The sequence below is a fragment of the Trachemys scripta genome, chromosome 3, assembly GCF_013100865.1.
Source record: "Trachemys scripta elegans isolate TJP31775 chromosome 3, CAS_Tse_1.0, whole genome shotgun sequence".
Taxonomy (NCBI): Eukaryota; Metazoa; Chordata; order Testudines; family Emydidae; genus Trachemys; species Trachemys scripta.
The window spans coordinates 114517870-114539715 of NC_048300.1; the positions used below are offsets into that span (position 1 = coordinate 114517870).

Below are 21846 nucleotides of genomic sequence, written 5' to 3' on the forward strand. Positions count from 1 at the left end.
ACAGGGAGGCTTAGGTAGGGGGTGGGGTTCTGGAGGGCAGTTAGGAGCAGGGGTCCCAGGAGGGGGGGGACAGGGAGCAGAGGGGTTTAGATGGGTCAGGAGTTCTGGGGGCGGGGGGCTGTCAGGGGATGTGGGTGTGGATAAGGGTTGGGGCAGTCAGGGGACAGGTAGGGGGTAGGATCCTAGGGGGCCAGTTAGGATGTGGGGAAGGTCTCAGGAGGAGGCAGTCAGGGGACAAGAGGCAGGGAGGCTTAGGGAGGGGGTGGAGTCCTGGGGGGCAGTCAGGGGACAAGGAGTGGGGGGGAGGGTTGGGGATTCTGAGGGGGCAGGAAGTGGGAGGGAGTGGAAGGGGCAGGGGCGGGGCTAGGACAGGACGGGGGCGGGGCTAGGACAGGGGCGGGGCTAGGGCGGGGCTCCTCCCGTCCTCTTTTTTGATTGTTGAAATATGGTAACCCTATTTATGTTCAAGCCTACGAGTGGGGTATCCATTAAGCATTTGAGGAGATTATTTAACACATACATTACCAGACTGACTGGCTACAAAATACAGCAAAATATGCACTGCTGTTATTTTATTTCATTCAGTGTATCTGTGAATAAGATGATTGCAGACATCTATTAATACAACATAGAGATAAAAGGATTCAGTGACATGCTGTGTGTGTGTGTAGAAAGCCACATGTGCGTGTGCGCGCACGCGCACACCCACACACAGAGCAAATGTGAATGTGCTACATCCCTGCCCCATTCTAGCATTCAAGACACATTGTGGGTTAGTACCCAAACTCACCCCTCCCTCTTCCTGGGTTTTGCCATTATTAAAGTAACTCAACAAAACAACAAATTCTACTGCAAGCCTTCACCCCAAGGTTTTTTCCTTGGATCTCACGCTTCAAGAAAGCTGCTCCCACTTCATCTCACTTACATCCGGGGGAGTCACAGAGGCTGCAGTGAATCAGCAGTCAATCATATATCAGTCACTAGGTCATGGGAAGGTTCAAAGCCACACTAACAGGATGGAACAATAGCAGAATCCTGCCAGCGTGTTGGTAGGTTTATATAATATCCTTATAGGTTGGGTTAAACCTCATTGAAAGTGGCTCTTCATTCAGGATACATGTAGGAAACAATAGGGACCTCAAGCCAAAAAACACAGACACATGTCACAGCCCAAAACACAAACACACGTGAGTCTGCTCAGAATTTAAAATTATGAGGACAGAGGATTTTCACTGAGTAGTGTTTGGTGGAGGTGATTGTGTCTGTGGGGTTGAGAAGAAGAAACACCACTGAATCAGAGAATGTAACGTGAAAGCACTAGACACAGCTTCAGAACGTATCCTTGAGAAAAACCTAGAACGTGTGCTTTTTGGACTGAGTGCAGGCTGAAGGCTGTGTGAAAAACTAAATTACCTCTTGCTTGATTCCTCCTGTGTTCAGGGAAACAGGACTTTTCTACTTCATTTGCAAATAAACAGGATTGCATCAAAGATACCTGACTCCATCATCAATTTGTCTTCTTAATGAAAACAATCCATAGGGCCCTGAACTTTGGCCAACCGCTTGGATCAAAAGGGGTTTTAGCTAGCTAGATAGATTAGATTACATTAGATTAGATTAGATGTTTTCAGGTCTCAAGAGACCATTGTTGTGAGATAAAAAAAATTCAGTTATAGTAGTACTAACAAAAGTAAGCTGAGCAACTTACCCAAAATGAGGACGGGGAGAAAAAAAAATCAACTGAGCCACAAATTCGAGTGGGTGATAAACAGATGACAACACACAGTGCACCCCTCTCAGAATCCGGAAGGGCAAGGGAAAGATATGGATTGTGCAGCGTGACTTGAAAGTCAACAAATTTGGGCTATTTGGGACTAAGTTGGAGAGGAGTAACAGCATCCTGATTCTTAATGGAGACTGCCCAGCCACCAATAAAGCCACGGAGCTCCAGCAGCTGCTAAACAGCAGCTGTGAAACTGATAAGAATGTCAATATCAATCGACAGCTGCCAGTCCTGGGGAGCATATTTACTTTCAGAGACCCCAGTATCAGTGTTTCTGAAGGAAAATTTTTCAGGATTTCCAGTTTGTGAGAAATGTTGATAGTTAAATTTGGGTACATTCCAAATCCATTTCAGCCAGCTCTACCCAGCAGCAACCTTTCTTTTAAGAGTGCTCTAGCTTGAATGCCTCCATAAATCTCAGCTGTGGCAGGATTGCAGATGAGAAGTGGTCTCTGAATTACATAGGTCTCAAGCCATTTAGAGCTTTATAGACTGAAAAAGAATCACTGATAATTGTTTTTGGTAGTGAGTGGTTTATGAAATGTTCATAGGCAGAATTCAGTCAAGTTAGAAACCACAAACCACTGAAAGCTATACTACAGAAACCATTGTGCAAAGCAACACTTAGACTTCAAAAATGATCACGAAATTGCAAATTGCTTGTTAAAAAATGTGAGATACAGGTCCACTAAGAAGGTTTTTTTATATTAAATACGCTTTCAAGAACACTGATAAATAGTGAAAAGCAAATGGTGGCAGGAAGGAGTTTGAATAAAATATGACTCAAGTACTACCTATTTATGAAACAAAATTTGATATGCAGAAACAAGACATGCATGGCCAACTGAAAAAGTCAAAGCACCAGTTAGCATCAAAACTGACTGGGATTATAGAAATACAATTGTTCCATATAATGGTATTCTGTAGAACAAACGTGTCATACACCACACACTATGAGTCAGAAATGCGAGGCATAAGCCATATTGACTATTTTCATACAGATAAATGCAAGAAGTGTACATATTGCCCTATCCTGGTAAGGCATAAATGCTGCCATTGAAAATAAGGTAGTCAAATATGAAATCTGCAATAAATATAAGACACAATACCAAAGAATCACCAAAACCACATAAGATTCTGACTAGTCTTGTTCCAAGTTTGTTACACAGCTATTTGAGTTATATGGGAATTCCTGCCTCTTATTAGTGGACTTCTACTGTGATTTTAAACTAAGATGTTGCAGAACATCTCAAGTAGCATCACAGAATAGTGTAAAGCAAGGTTTGCTCACTGAAGGATTAACAACAGATATTTGGTCATAATTCAGTGGCTCCTTCAGACAATTCTGTTACATATATTACTTCAAATTAGGGCTGTCAAGTGATTAAAAAAAATAATCACGATTAATCACACTGTAAACCATAATAAAATACCATTTATTTAAATATTTGTGGATGTTTTCCATGTTTTCAAATATATTGATTTCAACATAGAATACAAAGTGTACAGTGCTCATTTTATATTTATTTTTATTACAAATATTGGCACTGTAAAAAACAAAAGAAATAGTATTTTTCAATTCACCTAATACAAGTACTATAGTGCAATCTCGATCATGAAAGTTGAACTTACAAAGGTAGACTTATGTACAAAAAATAACTGCATTCAAAAATAAAAAACAATGTAAAACTTTAGAGCCTACAAGTCCACTCAATCCTACTTCTTGTTTAGCCAAATGTTTGTTTACATTTACAGGAGATAATGCTGCCCACTTCTTGCTCACAATGTCACCTGAAAAGGAGAACAGATGTTTGCATGGCACTATTGTAGCCGGCGTCACAAGATATTTACATGCCAGATGCACTAACGATTCATATGTCCCTTCATGCTTCAACCACCATTGCAGAGGACATGCATCCATGTGATGACGGGTTCTGCTCCATAACAATCCAAAGCAGAGCAGACCGATGCATGATCATTTTCATAATCTGAGCCAAATGCCACCAGCAGAAGGTTGATGTTCTTTTTTGGTGGTTCAGGTTCTGTAGTTTCCACATTGGAGTGTTGCTCTTTTAAGACTTCTAAAAGCATGCTCCACACCTCATCTCTCTCAGATTTCGGAAAGCACTTCGGATTCTTAAACCTTGGGTCAAGTGCTATAACTATCTTTAGAAATCTCACATTGGTACCTTCTTTGTGCTTTTTCAAATCTGCAGCGAAAGCGTTCTTAAAATGAACATCATATGCTGAGTAATTATCCAAGCCTACTACAAAATGAAATATATGGCAGAATGCAGGATAGAGCCAGAGACATACAATACTCCCCCAAGGAATTCAGTCACAAATTTAATTAACGTTTTTTTAAAAAAAAACGAGCATCATCAGCATGGAAACATGTCCTCTTGAATGGTGGCTGAAGCATGAAGGGGCATATGAATGTTTACCATATCTGGCACATAAATATTTTGCAATGTTGGCTACAAAAGTCCCATGCAAATGCCTCTTCTTACTTTCTAGTGGCATTGTAAATAAGAAATGGGCAGCATTATCCCCCATAAATGTAAACAAACTTGTTTCTCTTAGCAATTGGCTGAATGAGAAGTAGGACTGAGTGGACTCTAAAGTTTTGCATTGTTTTGTTTTTGAGTGCAGTTATGTAACGAAAAACATTTACATTTGTAAGTTGCACTTTCACAATAAAGAAATTGCACTACGGTACTTGTATAAAAAAAATTGAAAAATACTGTTTGTTATCATTTTTAAAGTGCAAATATTTGTAATAAAAATAATATAAAGTGAAGAGTATACACTTTGTACTCTGTGTTGTTATTGAAATCAATATATTTGAAAATGTAGAAAAACATCCAAAATATTTAATAAATTTCAATTGGTAATCTATTGTTTAACAGTACGATTAAAACTGTGATTAATAGCAATTAGGTTTTTTTAAGTTAATCATGTGAGTTAACTGCGATTAATCAACAGCCCTACTTTAAACATATAACTCAAGCCTTTACTATACACAGTAAAATGGATTAGCAGAAAAATCAGAAAAAGCACTAGTGGATTCAAGAAATCCCTACTTAGAGTTATTAGAATCTCACAACTTGCCTTACTATGCTTAATTAGTATCACCAATTTAGAGACTCAAGAACAAAAGGACAAAAATCGTAATTGTCAATCTGTATCAAGCTTCTTGAGCTAAAGACTCAACCCTGTAATTATTGCAAAATAAATATACAACAAGAAATGAAAACACAAGAAATACAAGAATGCCCATAAGCTACCCCATTGCAAGCAGGAGAGACTATTAGATTACATATAAGATTGGAAGAATTCGATTTGTATTGGTCAATGTTGGTAATCGTCAACTTTGCCATACATACACACACAAACAGATGAAAAAATATTTCCATCAATAGTCAAAATGTACAGATAGGTCAAGTCAGAGAAATGCTGCCTGAGAACTTATTAGAGTTTGATTTAAACTTATTTGCTTTGTATACATCAACATCACATGTCAAAAATGTGTTTTAACGGTTATAAAGTTTTAATATTCTGTATCTCAATGTCTGTCATTAAATATTGTCTGCCCCCCACATAATTTCCAACAACTGAGAACATTTAAATAAATAAAAACAGGAAAAAATGCATAAATTCCATAATTTTGAACAACTGTGAAATTTAAATTGATAATTCCTTAAAAAAAATCTTTAAAATAAACATTGATATCTGTCAAAATTATTAAATAAATAAAAAGCATATTCTGACAAGCCTAATTATAAACAGAAAATGACAGGCAACCTGCCAAGGTCATATTTATAGCATTCTCACCAAGACTAGACATCATGACCACCTCTGAGGGTCAGTCCTAAAGGTGAAATTGAAAAATCTAAATAAAAGCAAAGAAGATACTGATTCTCCATTCTTAAAGACATCAGTGTGCTATTGGCAGTGCATACCCAGTTATTGACAATTAAAACCACCAGGAACAGCAAACAGAATCTGCCTGGCAAATGCACCTCAGTTATCAAATAGACCACAAGAAGTGGCCACATGATGAGAAAACTATGGAGGTTCAGAGAGAGTAATTACTGATAGACATTCAATAAGAAGCAGAATAATCCACTCATCTGTCAGGGGATGTCAACCCTGCCCTCCACCTATGGTCTCTTTTTACTTGGTATTATGTTCTATTTGAATTTGATTTTCAACAAAAGGGATGATGTCAGAATAGGCACTGGAACCAGTAGCTGCTGACACTGTCATGTGACAGGTGTATTCATTTTTTGCAACCTTGGTCCATGTCAGATGAAATGAGTCAGTAAATGAACACCATTCTGTACTAAGCACCACAGACTTATTACACGGTCCCCATTTTAGTACACAGGTTATCTCATGGACATCTCACCATTAGTGATGGTCAGAAAAATTTAGAACATAAGTAAATTTCCATGAAAAACCCAAATATAATTCCACAAAAAAATGTTGTGAATTTGTCCCCATTGGTTGACTAGCTTTGGTCTTCTCCCATTCAGAATTTCACAGACTATCTTCCATTTTAGTTTGTGACTGTAGAACTGTAGGTCTGGCTTGACATAAGTAATTGGACATGGGGGAGTCCTCATTTTTTTTGGAGACAGGTTGTCTGAAATAGGTAAATTAAAGGGTAACACCCTGGGAACCATTTACAAAGAACAAAATAACAATGGACAATATAAACCAGAAACATAAGATGAGGTGAAGAGTAAGTCATGCATGGACAGCGTATGGACAAAGCATGCTGTACAGGGTTAGTTCCTACAAAGTAATCAAGCCAATCCCAGAACAGGTATTGCAATATAATATGTAAATCACTTACATGCAAACACAGTAATCCAGAAATCCAGAATTATTGCTGTAGTCACCTGAGCAGTACCAGTGGATAGTTGCTCTTTTAAATGTAAAGTGCTGTAATACTCTAAAAATTTTATTCTATGGTTCCATGTATATTATTTCACAATGATTCAACAAAGATTTTTTTCCTAATGGCCAAAGCTATAGACAAAGCCAAGAATCTGAAAAAAACAAAAAGAACAACAACAAAATTCCTGTTCTTTCTGGCTCACAAATCCTCACCTACAAGACAAATTCTGCAGCTGAAACAGAATTCTACTGACAAGCAAGCCAGAAGAAAATCAATCTTGTTCTCCCATAGATATATTGTCTTTTCAGGGCTCACAAGAGTAAATACACATTTTTGTCAGCAAAATAAATAGAGGAGGATTGAAACTAAATCCCCAAATGTTTGAACTTTAAAGATCCAACTTCGAATCTTGCAGAATCCAAATACAAACTAGGACTCTGAGTACACAAGAAAGAGATCGACTGAAAGAGATACCAATTTCACAGTCACTTACCTGATCATGATCCCACTTTAAGAAGACAAAAGCAAGCAGTGAGGCCAAAATATTTAAACTTAGCTGCCTGATATTAAGCACCAAAAATCCATATTTAGACAATTAAATAAAAGTAGCCTGATTTTTAGAGGTACTGAATAGCTAAAAGTCCCCTTAAATTCAGTGATAGCTGAGAGCGCTCAGCACAGTTGAAATTCAAACCAGCTTTATTTAGGCGCCTAAATACAGTATAGAGGTAAGTGCCTAACTTGCGCAGCTACATTTGAAAATTTTGGCTTGAGCGTGCAACCAGACCTGCACCTATGAATGCTTCTTCCACTTCAAAGCATCATAAAGCCACTTAGACTGAGTGTGCCTGAGGTCAGCTATCCAAGTGAAGCATTAACAAATGGCAAGATGGGTAATAAGATTAGATACAGCTTTCTCTGAGCAGAGTCCAAATGACTTTTTCATTGACTGTCTATGAAAGTTGTCAGCAGTGTTGCATGAAGCAACATAAAAGTCCTGCAGCTTTTCTGCAAATCAATACAGAATATTTTAAGGCTTTTAGAATCTCGTAAAAGTTCAGCTGAATTCTTGGAATGCTGCCATATGCACCATTCTATGAAGTATTTCCTCAAAGGATGTTTCTGAAATCCAAGAGATTCTCAGGAAACCAATAGTATGATTTAAAGGTAACACACTGAGAAGATGCTGAACATGAAAAACAAGTTTAATTATAGTATTTAGGTGACGTTTAATGCATAGAGAATGACTGGTAGTCAAAGCAAAGTTTAAGGATTTTAACTTTGTCTGTAAAAGGACCAATATGTGCCTGCAATATTATTAAGAACATTTGAAGTCTGCCAAACAGAGAATAAAGTGAAACCCACTGCATGCTAATTAACAAAAGGCACCTTGTGTGGGGGATTGTATTATATGCTAGAAATGCTCATTATAAAAGGTATGGATTGTGCCAAAACAATAAAAACATTGTTATACTGTGCTTGGGCTTGGGATAAAAAACAAATCTGCCAGAGAGAGAGAGAGAGAGAGTCCCAGATCTCCAAGGGGATTGGTCTTTCTCCAAAAGAGAGCAAGTCCTTTTACTAAAAAGTCATTTTCAGTGATCAAAAGTTTCCCCAATGCTGGAAAGGAACAGGTGATGGAAAAAAACTCTGCATGTTTCTTTTCTTTTGTGTCAGAGCTTTTTATCCAGACTCTCTGTAACCCGCCAACTTAATTCTTTCATAACCTAGGCCAAAATATAGAATGGCTGTGGGCAGAAACCTGAGAACCTGTTTAGTAAGTGATATCCCACACAAAACACACCGGTAGGGCACCCATACCATGTTCCACAGTGATCAAAGCAATGATCCAAGGATAGCCAGTATCTGTCCATTAAAATGTTCGGTGTCAGACAAATGAACTTTTATACTATTCTTGTAAATTTTCTTAAGCCATGTAAAACTCTGAAGCATATAGTATGTTTGGCCATTTCTACATGCTTAACATTAAGCAGGAGCCTAGCTGTTGTTAGTGAGACTTCCTCCAGCCACGTGGAATCCCTTACAGTGACATATATTGCTTGTCCTTAAATATGGATCAGCCTGGATTAGAGAGTCAAAACACTAGATTCAGACCTTCTGTAGCACAGTGTTACAGGAGATAAATACCCTGTATAACAACTATACTGGAATATACTACAGTAAACAGTCCTGCGCTGGCAGGGAGTGAGGTAGATGACCTAATAGTTCATTTCCATCTCTGTCATCTATGATTCATTATATTCCTGTTATTTAATTATTGCAGCCAACATTGTAGGAATGACTTCACTTCCTTCCCCCCCCCACCCCTACCCCGAGCCAAAAGCAAACATTCGCTGCTTGTTATGCCAACTCCTGAGGGGGGGTGGTTCTTTAAAGAGAAGCTTGATTTGATCCACAGTTTGCTTTAATATTTTACTTATGTAGTAATCTTTGAAACCACTAGAAATCATAAAGAGTAGGACTGATATTTAAGTACAGACTTACAAAAGGAAACCTGTGGTCGTTGGGTGCATTAGTAGTCATGGTTAGTAAACAACTCTGTCTATAAACCACCTCAGCATCTTTTACACATTTTAAGTAAAGTCCTTTCCCAATACAATAAGAAGTCTGCTAAGCAAACATGAAACAACGTTTTTGAAGCGATCTAAATAGAAAAAACAAATGACACACATGATTATAGAGCATAAATCAAAGGCCTTTTTATACTTTTAACTGTCTAAAACATGAAAATGTTTATTTTATATTTTTAAAGAAAAAAAATGCAAATTTTGGAAAAAGCTGTCAGGGAAACATCCAGAGGCCAAAATGCTGCACATACTCATCAGCATGTAATGATGCTTAGTCCTGAGCACTTCAGATTGGGCCCTGAAGCTACAACACTTGTATGCACATAGGATAAGATTTAAAAAAAAATGGACAACTTCTCTTGTATTAGTGATAGCTGCAGGCAAGGTTTGTTTTCCCTCGCTGGTTTGCTTCAGTTGTGTCTCATGTCATGGTTAACTTCTTTAATGCAATGCCTGCAGATGAGGTTGTAAAAATCATTAGCCACGCTCGGCAGATGCTAGGTACTGGTAGGGTGCTGTTCCAATAACTTCTTTTCTTTAATTAAAATTCTAAATAAATCATGAGGTTTTGCAAACACAAGCCTACCGTACTTGTGCAAGATCAAAGCTGTGCTGACTGCTGGCAGTCTTGATGGAACTCTAGCCTCTTGTTTCTTCTATGTTTTTTTTTCCCCGGCCTTCACACAACATCCCCATATGCACTTCTTCAATGTTTAAAAATCATTATTGCTGAAGAAGATCAATACCAGAAAACATCTGTGGCTCTTGCTGGTGTGCAAACATATTTACTCTTTTCTACAACAAATGTGACTAAAATCTCCCTATAAAGAATAAAAGGAATATCCAGTATTTACTTGCCTATTGATTTTTCCTGATGTTCTTCTGAAATAGAGATTCAGGAATATTAAATATACACTATGTTCAGAACATTTATTTGCAGTAAAACATGAATAAATGGAATCTTCTTCCTCTTTGTTTCTATGGGAACAAGTCCTACTGAAATAAACAATGTTGTGAATAATATTTTATTATTTCAAATTATATTAATTATAATTTAATATAGTGTATTAAAAGAATTTAGGTTGTAATAAGAAACTTTTATACTGGTGCAAGCTTAGGAAAAAAAATCGGCCTTTTGAGCAAAAAGCAATTTATGTCGCCTGTAATTTTCAGTTTCCGTTTCTATTAGTTCTAATTATTAAAGAGGTTGCATTTGAAATCTTAATGGGCTGATGTTATATCAAGGCAATTAGGAAAAGTCACAGAGAAGCATTGGCAAGGCACATCCTTCATGTTGATGGGTTTAGTGTTTCCCCCTCTGTCAGTGGAGTTCGGGGGCATACAGTGAATCAGTCCCACTCCGGAGAGCTTTTATTCCTCACTCGGGTTTTATTTTACAATATATTTTTCCTTGGGCCTCAGTTTGGCTGAAGGAGGACTCTTTGGTGAAACCAAATAAACAAATTCATAACAAAAAAGGGAATACTTTTCCTGGTCTTCCCTGTGGGGTGTTGCCATGTTATACCAACTTCTCTTCTGGGTGCCCATCCTTCCTTCCCCAAGCCTTTCCTCCCTGTTGCAGCTTTCTCCCTCATATCTCTCACCAGAAAAGGAGGTTTAAAGTCGCAAGCAGCCCTGAATTGGACTCAGGTGTCCCTAGTTATACAAAAGCCCCAAACAGAATTTCTGTGCAAATAATTAAGATATGGAACCTGCAAACTGATTTGTTTGCAGAGAGCCTTATTCTCTACATGAAATCACACTGGAGTCAATGAGGTTCCACATAGATCTGCCTTCATGGATCAGGCTGCAGAATGAGGACCTATAACTGTGTTTGTGCTGCAATTATAATTGTTTAGAAATTAACATAGTAATGCCAAACCACAGCTGACCTTGGGAACCTGATTTTTTTTTTTAAACACGCCTTGGATGTTAAGTGAGAAGAGACCTTATCTCGCTGGAAGAATTAAAGCTGACACTGAGAATTCCCTGGTTTCATCTTGTGTTACCACACTGCTGGTACTGAGATATAGCTTTCCATTAATTTCCCATGCATCCCAGGATTGAACTTGGCAACAGCTTTCAAGGTAAAAGAAATTGGTTCAGCTGTTTATCATCACATCCATCCCCTTGCACGCAAATGGAAAGTGAAGCAAGTTTTTTCACAAGATGAAAATCAAGCAATACATGACACTCCCATGACAGCCATGACAATAAATGAAGCCTTACTCATTATATCCCAGCCTTCTCTTCAATTTCCGATTCCTGCAGTGAAGTCAAAACCCATATTAATGGCACCACAACAGACATTTTCTTGGAAATCATTTTGATGTCAGTAAGTCAACACTGTAACTTCACTGGAGGATAAAATAAGAAGATGATTTGAAAGAGCAACACTTTCCTACAAAGATAAATATCTGGGATGATTAGTAAAAATATCAATGAAAAATATAAAGAACTATATGAAAAGTAAACATATACATTTAAATAGAATACATTATGACTCTGCATTAGATAAAAGAGCACTGTTATGTTTGCATCCCAAGTAGACCCACACAACCCCAGTGTAGGTCAGCAGCAAAATTATATTTTTCAACAGAACATAAGAACGCCCCTACTGGATCAGACCAAAGGTCCATCTAGTCCAGTATCCTGTCTTCTTACAGTGGCCAATGCCAGGTGCTCCAGAGGAAATGAACAGAATGGATAATCATCAAGTGATCCATCCCCTGTTGCCCATTCCCAGTGTCTGGCAAACAGAGGCTAGAGACACCATCCCTGTCCATCCTGGCTAATAGGCATTGATGGACCTATCCGCCATGAATTTATCCAGTTCTTTTTTGAACCCTGTTATGGTCTTGGCCTTCACAACATCCTCTGTCAAGGACTTCCACAGGTTGACTGTGCATTGTGTGAAAAAATACTTCCTTTTGTTTGTTTTAAACCTGCTGCCTGCTAATTTCATTTGGTGATCCCTAGTTCTTGTGTTATGAGAAGGAGTAAATAACACTTCCTTACTTACTTTCTCCACACCAGTCATGATTTTATAGATCTCTATCATACCCTCCCCTGCCCTTAGTCGTCTCTTTTTCAAGCTGAAAAGTCCCAGTCTTATTAATCTCTCCTCATATGGCAGCCGTTCCATACCCTTAATCATTTTTGTTGCCCTTTTCTGAACCTCTTCCAATTCCATTATTGATCCAACAAAGCCCTACACAGCCACAGGAGAGGTGCTATATTTTCATCCCGACACTTCATCTGCATAAACATGACCTTATCACCCGGTCAGTTGGGAGGAGTCCACAATATTGGCAACATCTAAGTGGAGATGAAGAAGATTGACAAATGTCTCATTTAAATACTGGGCAGTAGTTGAAAAGGTCTGACCAAATGAGTAGTGGTCGTATAAAATAGGGCAGTTTGTTGCTTCACTGTAGTGTCTCTGTTCACGTTGTATGCATTCTTTGAATACAGAGGAGAAGGTAGCACATGTCCCCTGCATGGTTTCTGATGTCCTCAGATGAAATTTTAAATGGCAGTTATTTTCTGTGAATGGTAGGGCAATAGTTCTCTTCATGGGAAGTTCTGGATTCTCCAGTTGAGTGAAGTTATTCTAGGTTAGCAAGGTGATTCACAATAGTTCAGTAGGATATCATTTAATGGCTGCCAGGGTGCAGGAGAGCTGAGACTTCCTTGTTTCTTTCGTTATCAGGGTGTAGGCTCACAACAATTCCTTTTACTACCAGAAAGAGCATGCTTCTAGTTACCTTTACTAGTATACATTTTTAATGATAATGTAATGACTTTTTGAAAATGTTTGATACTGTGTTGTAGGCTTGGCAAAGTCATGACCAAACCAGACTTACATACATTCCTAATTTAATCATTTATAGCAGCTGGGCTCACAATTCATTTGTTTCCAGCTACAAGTTGTTGAAAATTAAAATATTGGGGAAATTTGATTTTCAGAAACACCTCCTGCAAGAAAACATGCACAGAAATGATTCATACAAACAAAAGACACCTTTAAAAAGGCACTAAAATGTAAGTGAACTTTGTAACTCAACAGGATATTCAGACTGGAGAAAAGCCACTTAAAGCATCCATTTTTAAACAATTTAATAAGGCACTTGTCACCACAGCAGGAAAGAGACAGAAAAACACTTAAAGCAACTACCTTTAAAAGTAATTTATTTTAGAAATCATTATGTTGAGAGACATACAGGAAACAAAATGCAAACCAAGTAACTAAAAATAGTTTAATCTAAATCCCAGCAGTCAATATACAGTGGGACAGGGGAAATTATTAAAGTCAGTCAGTATACAGTGGGACTGGGGAAATTATTAAAGTTGTTACAATGGAGAACAATGTGAAAAAAGAATGTCTTAGACATTACTTTAAAAGTCATCTTAAACTATGCAGGACCATCCTAGCCATGATAAAAAGTAGGTAACGTAATCCTTGAAAATACAAATCAGCAAGAAATTAAAGCCTGTATCTTCTGTCATGGACTTGATTGGAAGCAGGTCAGGCCTTTATTTGAGAAATTTACTAGACAACTAGAAATTATCTTGGAAATACCATGAGTACTGGGGAGTTCCAGAGGATCTAGAAAAACCCACTGTATTTATAGTCTTGAAAAGGTAAAAGAATGATGCTGGTAACTACCATTGACTAAATCTAATTTCTGGTCCCTAGTAAAATAATGGGACAAAATAATGTTAGATGATAGAATCATAGACAATAATCAGAATGCAGAGTTGCCAACTCATGATTTTATCATGCATATCATAATATTAGGTGTTTTCTTTAAAGCGTCTCCTGCAGCAGTCTCAAGAAGTTTTGATCATATTCAAAATGGCTGCAATATCCCATTACTTTCAACTGGAGTAAAGCAACGGGCTGCCTTCAATTAAATGGTGGCTGTGCCTCAGGGCCAAAATGTCCCTTCTCCTTTGGAAGTGGCATTGAAAAGCTTTAGTCAAGATAGCTGCCACCTACCATTGTTTTTAAGTGACAATGACACCTGATTGTCCCTCTTGGAGGATGGCAGCCCCATCCTTGTGCACTATAATTTGGAAACTAGACAGAAGGAAGTGGGAAGATAGAGAATGTGATGGGGAGCAAGAGGAAAGGGGTTCAAAAAGGAAAATGTGCTGGTAGGAGATTGTGAGGGGAAATTTTAAGGGAAAATATGCCCGGGAGGTGAATGTAGGGGAAGAGTTGAGATAAGAGTCTGAGGGTGCAAAGAAAAAGAATATGAGAAGGGCAGGAGACTGAAGAGAAATGAAGATGGGAGGGTCACAAGGGGCAGCTAGGAGAGGATATATGAGCCTATTTCTAAGCAAGTTTTGATTTTTTTTTTTAAATGGGTCAATATTTAAGTCAATCTAAAAGTCAACCCACAATTTTCTATTTTTCACATTTTGTTACAAATATATTGCACACTTCTTGTTGCAATGCAGTGTGAAGTCAAAAAATATGATATATTAAACTGTGTATACCCAAAGCCTGATCCAAAAGCCTACTGGGGTCAATAGAAAGACTCCATGGTCTGAAATGAGCTTTGGATGAAGCTCCAAAGAATCAAAATATAGATGGAGAAAGGTGATAATCGGTAAAAGTATTGCACTATTAGAGTTCTGGAGAACAGGAATGATCTTCCTATGGAAAATTTCACATTCAAGAAAAAAAAAATCATTCTAAATCAGAACAGTCAGATATGCAAAAATTCTCAACAGGACAACTAAAGCAGAATTTTTAATACAGTTCTGATCTCGGTTCCCCAGCAAGCTATCTGGTGGCCCAAGGAGCTGAGGAATCTAAGAACCAGGCTCCACAGCAGGTGCTAGATAACCTAGGAGCCTGGGCTGTCCAGCAGCCAACAGGAAGGCTACTACAAGGCCTGAGAGGCCAGGAGCCCAGGGAGCCCTCTAGATGTGCTGCCAAGGAGCTTGGGAGCCTGAGAATCCAGGACCTTGGGAGCAAAAACTGTGGGAAAATGCTTTGACCAGCTGCCAAACTGCTGCTTGTATACGGCATAATAGCCTGTCTGCTGACTCTTCCAACCAATCAGGCAGTGTAGCCAATCAGGCAGCCTTTTACAGGCCAGTTGCACACATTAGGGAGCCTGGTTCTGCTCCAGACCCTGAGTCCTGACAGATGGGCTTCCATGGAACTGAGGAGCCCTCCAAACAGTCTCTCAAGGAACCTGAAGCTCCAGAATTTGGGAATCCTGACTCTCACTTTCCCTGCTGAATAGCCATGCAGCCTGGGAACCAGGGGAATTGGGCAGCCTCGGAAGGCAGCTCCCCAGGGATTTGGGCAGCCTAGGGACCCAGTTTCCTGTTTTCCACTGAAAGGTTCAATGGAACTGGTATGTTCTCAGCAGTGTTTTCTGACAGAAGACTGTTACAATGCAAAATTTCCAATCGGTTCTATGCATTTTTCCCATATATACCTCTATCCCTATATAACGCGACCCGATATAACAAGAATTTGGATATAACGCGGTAAAGCAGTGCACCAGGGGGGCGGGTCTGCGCATTCCGGTGGATCAAAGCAAATTCAATATAACGCGGTTTCACCTGTAACGCGGTAAGATTTTTTGGCTCCCGAGGACAGCGTTATATCAGGGTAGACGTGTACATCATTACCAGGAAAGTTTCAATAAACTGAAAGGAATTCCAAAAGAACCAAAATAATTTATGTAAAATTACACTCACAAAACTATGTTAAAACACAGTATTACAGTTGTAAAGTCTAGTATTCCAAAATCAGGAAAGAATGGTAGAATGAAGGCTGCCCATAAAACACTAATTTGGCCCCCTTTGTGTATGCATTATGATTCAGAGACACTAGTTACATAATCACATACTACTTTTTTCACAGGACCCCTACCTCATTCAGTGCACTGGATGGACAGTGCTCACTTAATGGTACAAGTGTTAAATAGCATAGGGCCAAGAACTGATTCCTACAGGACCCCACTAGTAACACACCTACTCAATGAAGAGTCTCCATTTAAAATGATATTTTCAGACTCATGTGCATGCTAAGATATGATCCAGAAGCTTCAGACAAGGTCTCACCTGCATTGTAGGCTGCCATTGAAGTTATCATATGTCATCTGTCACAGTGAGGAACCTTGGTAAAGGCAAGTATCTGCTTGCCAATTTAGAATCTAACTCTGCCCCAATTAATTTGTTACTTTGTATTGGGTTCTGTGTGAATTTGTCCCTGCTAACTCTGAGGCAGATAATGTCAAGACCTGGACATGCGCGTTCTGACCTAGTTGTCAGAGCCAGAGTCCAAGCCAAAGGTCAGAGCTGGAATCAGAGTTCAGGAACTAAATCAGGAGATCAGAGCCAAAATCAAGAACCAGGGATCAACAAGAGTCAGGTCTAGTGCAGCAGGAAATCTCTCAGCTGCTCAGACAACTTCTTATGCCTACTTCTGGTTTAAACTGTCTAGTCCGGCCAATCAGTGGGGCTGGTCATAGAATCATAGAATATCAGGGTTGGAAAGGGTCTCAGGAGGTCCTCTAGTCCAACCCCCTGCTCAAAGCAGGACCAATCCCCAACTAAATCATCCTAGCCAGGGCTTTGTCAAACCTGACCTTAAAAACCTCTAAGGAAGGAGATTCCACCACTTCCCTAGGTAACCCATTCCAGTACTTCACCACCCTCCTAGTGAAAAAGTTTTTCCTAATATCCAAACTAAACCTCCCCCACTGCAACTTGAGTCCATTGCTCCTTGTTCTGTCATCTGCCACCACTAAGAATAGCCTAGATCCATCCTCTTTGGAACCCCCTTCAGGTAGTTGAAAGCAGTTATCAAATCCCCCCTCATTCTTCTCTTCTACAGACTAAACAATCCCAGTTCCTCTCCTCATAAGTCATGTGCTCCAGACCCCTAATAATTTTTGTTGCCCTCCGCTGGACTCTTTCCAATTTTTCCACATCCTTCTTGTAGTGTGGGGCCCAAAACTGGACACAGTACTCCAGATGAGGCCTCACCAATGTTGCAATGTCGAATAGAGGGGAATGATCACATCTCTCGATCTGCTGGCAATGCCCCTACTTATACAGCTCAAAATGCCATTAGCCTTCTTGACAACAAGGGCACACTGTTAACTCATATCCAGTGCTTCATCCACTGTAATACCTAGGTCCTTTTCTGCAGAACTGCTGCATAGCCATTCTGTCCCTAGTCTGTAGCAGTGCATGGGATTCTTCCATCCTAAGTGTAGGACTCGGCACTTGTCCTTGTTGAACCTCATCAGATTTCTTTTGGCCCAATCCTCGAATTTGTCTAGGTCCTTCTGTATGCTATCCCTACCCTCCAGTGTATCTACCACTCCTCCCAATTTAGTGTCGTCTGCAAACTTGCTGAGGGTGCAGTCCACGCCATCCTCCAGATCATTAATGAAGATATTGAACAAAACCTTGGGGCACTCCGCTTGCTACCGGCTGCCACTAGACATGGAGCCATTGATGACTATCTGTTGAGCCTGATGATCTAGCTAGCTTTCTATCACATTATAGTCCATTCATCCAGCCCATACTTTTTTAACTTGCTGGCAAGAATGCTGTGGGAGGCAGTATCAAAAGCTTTGCTAAAGTCAAGGAATAACACATGCCCTGCTTTCCCCTCATCCTCATCTTCCCCCATTAAGGATCCTCATGGGTGGTTCCTTTGAGATGGAAAGACAACCTTGACATGGAAACTGCAGAAGAAGCCAGTTTCCAGACTTAAGGATTGATATCCAAGGGTGACCAATAGGGGCCAGGCTGCTAGGATACCATGGGAGGGTCCAGGCATTGGTGCCCAACATAGAAGACTGTGCAAATAGAGAGCGGAAGCAAGAAAAACCTGATGTACCAGTATTTGTTGGCTTACTAATGGTTGGAAACACTGTCTTAAAGTATACAGAAGAAGCCTATGACAGGGATATTTCTCTAAACATGTACCAAACAAAGCAGAAGAGCTGTTACAAGTACAATTATGGGTATGGCATTAGGCTGTGGGCTAAATGCATCCCATTAAAAATTGTCATATTTATACTTCATTTTTCCTGGGCAAATACTTTGTATTTGTTTGCATATCACAAATTCTTCTGCCACCATTGGCAAAAGTAATTTTCCTTTAAAAATGCTGGAGACCTGCTGCAATGTGAGGCCATTTACCATTTCTTTATTATTCAGTAAGCTAGTCAGAGATGAGCTATAAGTGACTATTGTTTCACTTCTAGGATGCTAACTGAACTCCACTCTCCCATGAATGACCAATGATAATACTGATCAGTTACCTACAGTGATACCAAACTGGTGATCTTAGTTCAACTGCCAATGGACTATACAATAAAGTCCATATTGGAAGACAACCACCAAAAAACAGGCAAAATTAATCCCAAATAAGAAGTGAACCTTCCATCACATGAGGCTCAGGAATGCTTGAAACCATTAAGAGTGAAATTTCATCTCTATTCACTAGAAGGCATGTTAAGCAAACAACATGAGGCTGTAAGCAGGGTCTGAATGAGTTCTCCCCTGACAGCTAGTTGGGAGGGGGAGAAACTTCAGGAGCAAACTGTATTTACATGAACATACCTACTCTGCCTAGATATCCAGCAGATAGATGTGTTGCTCAAAGTGATCAACTTTCGCTGCTGTTGGGTTACAAATCACTTTAGTACTGAATGCAGGGGTAGTAAAATGTTGTTATCAATGTTATTGTCTTTATTGTATCAGTAAAGGGGAGCAGAACGGTGCTTAATCTGTCCTGAATAACAGGGTCATCCTCAGCTGAAAGGACTTTGTTAAGCCAGGGGCTCGAATGCCAGCCCCTCTGTGAAAGTAAGAGGGTAGGGGACAGGTGTCCCAGCCAGGAGGTGTGGACTCTCCCTAAGGGTCCCCCATCTGGTTAAACCTGTTCCTCCCCATTGTTCAAAGACAGAGCTAAATAAGGCTTCATTATGAGTCTTTTGATATGTTAAGTGTTCACTAGAATGGAAAACACTTGTGGTGGGCCAGAATTTCTGCTCAGCACACATCACTAAGAGCTGACAATCACTAAGAGTTGGGTAGACTTTCAAGAGACTGACCTGCAGAGGTCACAGCCGAGAGGCAGGAGGCAGAAGGTGACAGAATGGCAGCTAGCGAGGCAGCCAGCGGAGAGGAGCTGTGACTGGCGGGGAAGACAGCCACAGCAAGTGCTCAGATGGCAGAGCAAGCAAGGTGCCTTCTGCCCTGGGTGGGAGGTGAACTCACACAGATGCACCTCTGAGCCATGGTTCCTCACTGACCAAAGACAACCACTGTGAATGGGGTATGAGGAAGGAGCAGAGATGGGCACAGAAAAGGAACTTTTGGGTGTAGAACTCAAGAACATGAGACAGAAGATACTGCCCCATGCACTCTGGGGTGGGTGTCCTGCTCACGGTTTTATGATTATGAATCCTCCTGTGGCATTTTCCCTAATTAATTCCAGGTGACTTCTCTACTTTCATTAAAAGTTTCTTTTCTACATTCAGGCTTTGTGCCTGAGTGGGGAAATATTGTATCTCAGAGGCGCCCAGGGATGGTGTGTAATTTTCCCATGTTACTGGGTGGGGGCTCGAGACGGTTTCTGGGCCACTTCCCGCAGCTCCCATTGGCTTGGAATGGCAAACCGCAGCCTCTGGGAGCTACGGGGGCTGCGCCTGTGGACGGTCAACATAAACAAAATGTCTCGCAGCCCACCAGTGGATTAACCTGATAAGCCATGTGCCGAAGGTTGCCAACCCCTGCCCTAAATATTGAACCCGGCCCTGGTTGCAGTCAGCTCCACCTGGGAGAAGGGTTACGCACCTAACAAAGATATGATTGAGTTCCAATCTTTAGTAACATTAGTTCTTCCCTTTTGCTAAGAATCACCATATTCAGATTCGAGGTACAGACCAGTTTCCCAAATGTCTTGAATGAGGATTTAAAATAAAATCAGTCACAGAAAGACAAAGCTAATACAATGATCCGGGTCATAACAGCCACATATCAGTAATGCACGAAATAATTTATGTCCTAAAGTTCACAGTTGTATTTTTCAAATTACACTAAATCGGAGACCTAGAATAGAGAGGGACAAGGTGGATCAGTAATATCTTTAATTGAACCAGCTTCTGTTCATTATAATAAACAGAAGTTGGTCTAATAAAAGATATTACCTCCCCCACCTTGTCTGTTTAGATACCCTGGGACCGACATGGCTACAACACTACATATCTACAATATAAACACTTAATTACACTTCAAAGGGTGCATCTGCTAAAAGACTGGAAGCAGAGAGAAAGGGATAACGAGAAGGGATTTAGGACCCAGGGATCAAATATATATTCTGAAGTGTGGATAATAAGGGTAATTTTGTTCATGAAACTCCCTCCCTTGCCATCAAGGCAGCTGGTGCACAGCACAGACAGATAAAATAAAATCAAAGACTAATAGGGAGAATGAGTTGTGTCCGGGTCACTGTGGCTAGGCAAATGCACAATTCTCTCTCCATAGTCAGAAGTTTCTGAAATTAGGTGTGGCAGTTTGTGAATAAAGACAAAGGATGTGACTGACATATCGGGGGGGGGGGGGGGGGAGGCAAGAAACACATGAAATCCTCAACTAGGGTGACCAGACAGCAAATGTGAAAAATCGGGACGGGGTGGGAGGTAATAGGAGCCCATATAAGAAAAAGACCCAAAAATCAGGACTGTCCCTATAAAATCGGGACATCTGGTCACCCTATCCTCAACTAGGAGGAAAGCAGACAGTATGTCTGTCTCATGAAAGGAGGATCCCAGCCAGGCTGGCTGTGAAGTGCTGCAAGGATTTTGGGATATTCGATTTCTCCATAAAATGCTGTGTGTTAAGCAAAGCAGTGATCCGAGGTGGAACTGGGGTGTACCATTTCTTTCAAAGGAGCAAATCTGTGAATCCTGTGAGTGTCCAGTGGAACTCCTGGGAGATGTTGGAAGGGCCAGAGAGCTGGAATGTGCCTATTGCTAACCTTTAGAGAGACTGCGAGGCCCATGTTTCCCATGGCCGGTGGAGTCGGGGAGGCACAGAAAGGCTTCTTCACACTAAGGGCAGGTAGTAGTGAGGTGCCTTACTACCCTGGCTACCATCATGAAGCATCACACCTGTCTTCCAATGTCACTTCCCGTTTCCAACAGTCACGATGACCCAGTTCATTGAGTAGCCCAGTAATCCTTTATTTAAAAGAATATATTAGCCCATTAAGCCAGCTTCTCTCAACATTTCTCTCAACACGTCATAATGCTAGACACTGAGTTATGCTCAGACTTCTTCTCTGTTGCATGATCATGTGAAAATCATTTACCTGGCCCTGACAGAAACTTTCTATGCAATCATGGGGAAATAGTTTACCCTTTCTTCTTATCTATCCGAGATCCATCATCTCAGCATCTGAGCACCTCAACATCTTTAATGTATTCTCTTTAACAAAAAGACTATCAAGTAGTTTTGGGTCTACCTTTTGGATTTTATAAGGCAAATTGAGGAATTATAGTACAGATTAACTA

At 40.1% G+C, this 21846-nt stretch overlaps 1 long non-coding RNA gene across 1 annotated transcript in view; it reads right to left on the reverse strand.

The window, feature by feature from the left end:
- Positions 1–21846, reverse strand: part of LOC117874985 — a 239064-nt gene that overhangs the window by 89044 nt on the left and 128174 nt on the right. The window lies entirely within an intron of this gene.